Source organism: Aotus nancymaae, unplaced genomic scaffold (genome assembly GCF_030222135.1).
Source record: "Aotus nancymaae isolate 86718 unplaced genomic scaffold, 86718_ANA_hifiasm-v0.15.2.pri h1tg000041l, whole genome shotgun sequence".
NCBI classification, from domain to species: Eukaryota; Metazoa; Chordata; class Mammalia; order Primates; family Aotidae; genus Aotus; species Aotus nancymaae.
The window spans coordinates 18,833,594-18,841,619 of record NW_026988455.1 but is presented as its reverse complement, the minus strand read 5'-3'; the positions used below and the strand labels follow the sequence as shown (position 1 = coordinate 18,841,619).

The following is an 8,026-nucleotide window of genomic DNA, read 5'->3' as shown; positions in this document are numbered from 1 at the left end:
CATGGAATACTATGTAGCCATAAAAAACAATGAATTCGTGTCCTTTATAGGGACATGGATGAACCTGGAAACCATCATTCTCAGCAAACTGACACAAGAACAGAAAATCAAACACCGCATGTTCTCACTCATAGGCAGGTGTTGAACAATGAGAACACATGGACGCAAGGAGGGGAACATCACACACTGAGGTCTGTGGCGGGGAACTAGGGGAGGGACAGCAGCGGGGTGGGGAGCTGGGGAGAGATAGCATGGGGAGAAATGCCAGATATAAGTGATGGGGAGGAAGGCAGCAAACCACATTGCCACGTATGTACCTATGCAACAATCTTGCATGTTCTTCACATGTACCCCAAAACCTAAAACGCAATAAAATATATATTTAAAAAAATAATAAAATAAAATAAAAATTTTAAAAGATTGATCCTCAGAGTTAATGCAATCACACAAAAAATCACGGCAAGTTTTGAGGATGAAAAGGTGGACTCTGAAGTTACAAGCGGCAAAGGACTTAGAATATCCAATACGGCCATTCTGAGCTCACTCTCCCTAGAGGCAGAGCCCCCTGCCATGGAGTTAATGCCTGGCCATGGCTAGGGGGAGCTCAGATTGTGAGCCTGGGGAGAAAGCATCCCCTGTAGAAGTGCAAGGAAATAAAGGAAGCCAGGAGGCCGAGTGATCTGCTGAGTAACTCCAGCTGTATTCATCCAGTCCTGGAAAACTGACTTATCCTTCTTTCCTCGTTTAGGTTCCAGCTGGGGTGAGAGCAGCTCAGGGAGAATAACAAATTGGCTTGTTCTAAAAAACCTTACACCTCAGATCGATGGCTCAACTCTGCGCACTCTGTGCATGCAGCACGGCCCGCGGATCACATTCCACCTGAACCTCCCTCACGGAAATGCTCTGGTCCGCTACAGTTCAAAAGAAGAGGTAGTGAAGGCACTACTTTGCACTCTGTGCAAAGATCAGTCGTTTCTTTGCACAGAGCCAGTCTCTGACCCCTTCTCCCGGCTGGCAGGCTCTCGAGTCCAGCCAGAGCCGGCTGGGCTCCCTCGACTGTTCCCACTCATTCTCCAGCCGGACCGATCTCAATCACTGGAACGGTGCCAGGCTGTGGGGAACTAACCGTGGAGACCTTCACGGCACTTCACTCTGGGGGACCCCACATTATTCCACAAGTCTGTGGGGTCCTCCAAGCAGCAGCGACCCCCGAGGAATTAGCAGCCCATCTCCCATTAAGGCTTTTCTTTCTGTTGACCACCTGGGTGGGGGTGGAGAGTGCATGTAACAGTGTAGATGCAGACGCGAGGGAAAGGAGCACTAAGTGGGCTTGCCGCCTGCAGCCAGGGCCGCCTGTGGGAACCGCTATTCTCTGCACATTTTCCACTTTACTTTCCCCAGAACATATCAGTTTGAATACTTGAATCATGCAGGCCAATATTATAATGTGAAAAGGTATCTACTCTATTTACACTCCCAAATAGCGCCATACATGCTAAACCGTAGAGAATGAGCTCGCTTGTGTCTTTTCATCATGTTTAGCCTTCGGATCTTTTTTTCCTTCTATTCCTCCCCCCTTCCCTTTTTTTCTCTCGTTGCGAAACCATTTTTTGGGCTGATAACGTATGAGCTTTTCCCTTTGCACTGAATGATGCTCTCTCCGTCTCATCGGCAGCATGGGGGCAGTTGTCCCCGTGTCAATGTTTACTCAAGGGTGTTCTTAGGAGGCGTGCGCTCTCTACTATGCCTCGACGTTGCCTACCTTATTGTGGTGTGCTGGCCTAAAGCCAGAACCCGAACATCATTTTATAAAAGACAAAGCTGTTTTTAAAATAAGTTGCAACAGCTGCCCCATTCTCCTCACAATAACTGCTGGCCTTGGCTTCTAAAAATAAGACTGCTAGTTTGCGCAAACTAGCTACTATGTAAAACTGCTTCTTATCAGTAACTGACAACATGTCCTCTAGCCCTTGGAATGTCTGGACACGCCCACCCTCATCTCTGCCCAGGAGGTGATTTACACAATCTACCAGCCCTCGGAGTGTCTGAAGCCCCTTCATCCCCCTCCCCGCTCCTCACCCCACTCCCAAGGTGGTTTTTTGGGTATAAAAAGTCTTGGCACCCTCCCTTCAGGGCCGCGGGTTTGAGAGACGTGAGTCCTCCGTGGTCGCTGGCAATAAAGACCCTGCAGTTTGGCATACTTTTGTCTTGGTGATAATTTTCTATGCTCGGTCCATTACAACAGTGGTATCGTGGAGTTTAAAAGATCAAGTTAGGATGCTGACAGGATTATTAATGAAAGTGTTGCACCAGTTTTTTCATGTTGTAAAACTAAAGAATTTCACTCTGCAGTTTGAAAAACTGTGGCCACAGCTGTGACTTGCAGCCCACCTGCCACCCAGGACGGGCCCTGCACTTTGAGTAGGCTTTCCATTTTGATTTGGAATTTCCCACGTTGAATCTTCTTGTTTACAGATGTTTTTGTTTGTTTTTTTGAGAAAAAAGATAATGTTTACTCTTCCATCATTTAAAAAAAATGTAAAAGACAAAAAAAATGGAGGATGATTTAAAAGATGCTTTCTATCTCTGGGAAAAAGGAGCAGCATTTGGCCATGTTCTTCTGTTTTTCTATTCCTGTCCTAAATCAAAAAGCATGTTTCTCAGGAAAACCAGTTCCCCAGTTAAAAAATAAAAATAAAAAACAAAAACAAACAAACAAAAAAACTCCTTGTAGTTTCTTATAGGAAAAAAAGAAAAATCCCAACTGTTAGCACTGATACTACATATTGCTCTGTTAAAGAATTTTCTCTGCCAAAAAAAAAAAAAATACAAAAAAACACTTAAAGCTGGAGTTTTGACATTCTGCTTTCAGATGCTTTTTATTAGTGAGTGATGATGGTTTGCTAATAATCAGTAGGTAAAATTTTTTGTAATCCCATCAAGTGGCTCCATATGTTTCTGCTCTCTTGTGACTGTGTTAACGTTTAACTGTTGTACCTTAAAGCCGAAATCAGTAACTATGCATACTGTAACCAAGGTGTTGGGCTTACAGAGTTGTTTGTTGTATAAAGAAAATTTTAAATGTTGTTGCAAACTAACGAGTTACACCATTTTAAACTTTCTTTCCTCCTCCTGTTTTTGCCCCCAAATGGTATTATAATGCTTGCTTAGTCAAAGAAGAGAGACTAAACAAGGGTAAAAATTTTAACAGTACAGAATTTGCCATCATTTCATTGCCTGGATTCTAACTGTTTGTGTCCTAAGATGCAAAAGAAGTCAGTGGCTTTTAACTGTTTACAAACAGAATGTGATTGTAAAATGTACAGTTCGGTTGTGTTTGAATTATGAAATTTCTTCACATATAATAAACCATGACTTTTTGGCTGCTCAAAAAAAAAAAAGAATATCCAATACAATTGTGAAAAGGAACAAGTTTGGGAAATGCACGTTCTGAATACAAGACTTATTTTAAAGCAACAGTAATCAAGGGGGGCATATTCGCAAAAGGATGGGCGCAGATCAACAGAAGGGAATACAGACTCCAGGCCAGGCACTGTGGCTCAGGCCTGTAATCCCAGCACTTTGTGAGGCTGAGGCAGGCAGATCACTTGAGGTCAGGAGTTCAAGACCAGCCTGACCAACATGGTGAAACCCTGTCTCTACTAAAAATACAAAAATTAGCCGGGCATGGTGGCACGCGCCTGTAATCCCAGCTACTCAGAAGGCTGAGGCAGGAGAATCACTTGAACCCAGTGTGGAGGTTGCAGTGAGCTGAGATTGTGCCAGTGCACTCCAACCTGGGCGACAGAGGGAGACTCCATCTCAAGAAAACAACCAAAAAAAACCAAAAACAAACAACAACAACAAAAGAGAGAGAGAAACAGACTCCAGAAACAGAGCCACAAATAATAAAAAGCCAAACGGTTCCAAAAAATGGTGCCAATGCAATTCAGTTGAAAACAAATATTAGAACTCTCAGACATAAACAAAAATAAACAAGCTTGATATTGCATGTGAAGGGAGAACTCTGCCTGTGCTAGTCCAGGAGAGGGAGCAGGTAAGGAAAGCTTCCCCATTTTGAGGTTGTTTGAAACCACCTGATTTTTTTTTTTTTAATTTGTGTTACAAAAAAACTAACTTTAAGATTTCTTTTTGTAACTTTTTTCAACAGGGAAAACAATACACTCCTCAGGGAAAGGTGAGGCGCTGAGAAGACAGGCCTTGGGTAAAATTCTTACGACAGCACCTGGAGTTGAGAGGCCTGCCTAGACCAGAACACAGGCACTGCCACACCAGCACAGAGGGCAGCTGCCGTCTGGGGTCAGCAGATCAGTTCACACACCACACAAGGTTGCTTTAGATCCAAGTCATAAAAATCTTCCCGCTCATCATGAAACAAGTCCCACGCATCTTCAGAGTCTGTCAGCTCGTCATCCCCACCTGCAGCCAAAAGCGTAAGCAACATCTCACCCAGCCCCAAGGTGACAACCTGTTCTTCATCGTTGTCAAAGGGGTTTCTGTTCTCTCTTTCTTCAATGAGTTCCCAGAAGTGCTTCCTTCACTGGGCCTGGTATCTGCTTGATGTTCCCACTTTCTGTCTCTGTGGCTCCTCTCTACGGCCATCAGGGTACACTGGCTTGTAAAAGGCCCTCCAGATGGGCAGCTCCCACATCCTTCATCAAAATACCTGCAGTGCCCAGCACGGTGGCGCGTGCCTGCCATCCCAGCTACTCGGGAGGCTGAGGTGGGAGGATCACTTGAGCCCAGGAGTTCTGGGCTGTAGTGTGCTATGCCAATCGGGTGTCCACACTTAAGTTCAGCATCAATATGGTGAACACCTGGGAGTGGGGGACCACCAGGTTGCCTAAGGAGGGGTGAACTGGCCCAGGTCAGAAACAGAGCAGGTCAAAACTCCCGTGCTGATCAATAGTGGGATCGCGCCCATGAATAGCCACTGCACTCCAGCCTGGGCAACATAGCGAGACCTCGTCTCTTAAAAAAAAAATTAATTAAAATAAAAATACCTGCACACCTCGTTGCTCAATGTCTCCTTGTATTTCTGAATGAGTTTCTGCTTCTCTTCTTTCTCCTCCACCCAGGACTCACTTGGAATGGCAAAGTTCGATGTGATCTGGCATTCTGGGCAGGACTTTGTAATCTTGCTCAAATTGCTTAGCATTCCTCCACTTGCAAATGCACTCGAGACAGTAGGCATGGTTACAGTTGGAGAGGATCCTCAAGGAGCGCTGGCTGGGGTTGGCTTTCTCATAGACCACCTCCATGCAGATCCCACACACTATGTCCTTGCTGCACTACACAGCAAATGAGAGCTCCATGCCCTTCTCATGCGCCTCAATGCATGATTTACTGGGCAGCATTGGATGCAGGACCTGCAGTCCACACATTATAGAAGTAATTTTTAGGCCAGGCACAGTGGCTCACACCTGTAATCCCAGCACTTTGGGAGGCCAAGGCAGGCGGTTCACGATGTCAGGAGTTCAAGACCAGCCTGGCCAACATGGTGAAACCCTGTCTCTCCTAAAAATACAAAAATTAGCTGGGCATGGTGGCACATGCCTGTAATCTCAGCTACTCCTGAGGCTGAGGCAGGAGAACTGCTTGAACCAGGACCCAAGAGGTGGAGGTTGCAGTGAGCTGAGATTGCACCACTGCACTCCAGCCTGGGCTACAGAGCGAGACTCCGTCTCAATAATAATAATACTTTTTAAGTAAAAAAATGAGTATTAAAAAGTAAGCTACAAGCTACACAGTGAGAGGAAAATTCAGGAGATCATGACCATTTAGTATTATAACTGGTGTTATATTCAAAATCTGCACACAGAAATTCCCCCTCAAACAACAGGCAATTTTTCTCATTTAAGTTACAGGGAGAAAAACATCAAGCAAAGAAAAAAAGGAGCAGGATCGTGCCCCCATTCATTTTATGAGGCTAATAGAGCCATAATATCAAAAAGGGGAAAGGAAATTATAGTCTCACCTAACTTGTGACACAGACATAAATATTCTAAATATAGTACTGATAGAAGGATCCCACCCAACATACATTCAAAGCAACTCACCACACCTATCAGCATGTAAGATCTATACAGGAAATAAACAATAAACATTAGGAATGTCCATTATGCAAATCACAATATTTATAGATTAAAGAAAATAAGCTGGGTTTTATTTCATTACAGATAGAAAAGATGCTCAACATAATTCAAAGCACATTCATGCATGACTAAATGAAAGTCTAAGCAAACTGGTAAGTAGAGGCAACCTACTTATCGACAAAGGTTACCTAGCAAGAGCCGATGTGAGATGCTTTGGATCTGTGTTCCCACGCAAATCTCAGGTTCAATTGTAATCCTCAACGTTGAAGGAGGGACCTGGTGGGAGGACGTGACTGGATCTTGGAGGCAAATTTCTTTTGAATAGTTAAGTAGCATCCCCTTGGTACTAACCCTATGATAGTGAGTGAGTTCTCCCAAGATCTGGTAGTTTAAAAGTATGTGGCACCTCAGCCCTCACTCTCTTGCTCCTGCTCTGGCCCTGTGACACGCCTGCTCCCCCTTTACCTTCTCACATGATTGTAAGTTTCCTGAGGCCTCCCCAGAAGCCAGGCAGATGCCAGCATCATGCTTCCTGAATAGCCTGCAGAACTATGAGCTCATGAAACCTCTTTTCTTTACCCAATCTCAGGTATTTCTGTATACAATGGAAAAATAGACTGACACATAATGTTACACAAACAATGGGTGGGTTTGATCACTTGGCAGGTGACAGACCAATGAACACAACCAAGGGGGACATAATAAGGGGATTTTATCACTTGGAACAAGTAAAAAGGACATGGGAATGGTTCCCCAAAGCAGTGCCTCCCCAAACAGAGTGAAAACAGGGCTTTTATTGGGCTGGTTAGCGAAGTCCTTATATGCAGAGGCGGAGTAAAGGCAGTGCAGATGCAGTAGCTAATCTTCTACCTTTGTGACATGTGTAGCAAATGACAGCAAAGCTCCTCCCTGGGCAGGGTTTTTAGTATGGTAATGAGTTCACCAAAGATCCAACTAGTTTTTTTTTGTTTTGCAAGGGCTGCGCTTCTTACCAGAACTTTTTGAAACAACAAGAACTCAAGGTGTAACAGTTACAAGTGGGTTCAAAGTGTGTACAGAAAAATGCAGGGACCCTGGGTCACACCAAGAGCAAACATCAGAGTTAATGTGGAAACCATGTATATTTTCCCTCAAGACTGGCTTCATCTATTTCTATTTTTACTTCTTCATTTACATATAGACCCTTATAAGCCTCATAAATCCATTAAGATGCCAAGTGGGGAATGAATAAAGAGCTGCCTGGGAAAATGAATAAAGAGCTCGCATGAGATTTGCTGGTTTTCTGCAGCTTGTGGGAGAGCATAGAGAAGTGTGATGGCTCAGCAGGGAGGCTGGGAAGAAATGCAGAGGCAGCACCACCTACCATCTAAGACTCAGACATGCTCAAGTGGACTGAAACCTACGCTTTTCATCAATGAAACATGCACTTTTCCATGGTTAAATGATACTTCAGTTGTTTTTCTGAATGACTAACAGAAACAACACAGCAGGGGATTCATTAAAGTGCATGAAGGATAAGGCACTGTTCTTTAATTAAAATTAACACAGCAAAACACTCAGGCTGCACCACTTAACTGTTTTCCAATTAATACGACTTGTCTCTCAGGGGAGAAAACCCACAGAAAGCCAAGTAAAATGAATATGGAGTGCTTTAAGGCAAGAATTTTTAACTAGCTTTAACTGGGTTACAGTTTCTCAAAAGGTCTTTTTATAGGATGTTTTTGGTGACTCACCTGTGAGAGCGAACTGAACTGTATTTTCCTCCGGGCTCTATCACAAACTGGGTGTCCCTGGACAAGGCACTGAACCTCTCAGGAGCAATTTCTTTAAGCTTTCAAGAGTCAGAAGTAAATAACCAGGCAAGCCCTTTGTGAGCTATCATCCTGGGGTCCTGCGAGGCCAGGATAAAA

At 44.2% G+C, this 8,026-nt stretch overlaps 1 pseudogene; it reads right to left on the bottom strand.

Annotated features, from left to right (window-relative positions):
- Positions 1-4,321: 4,321 nt before the first annotated feature.
- LOC105723726 (E3 ubiquitin-protein ligase makorin-1-like) lies at positions 4,322-5,405 on the bottom strand (annotated as a pseudogene).
- Between the last annotated feature and the right edge of the window lie 2,621 nt (positions 5,406-8,026).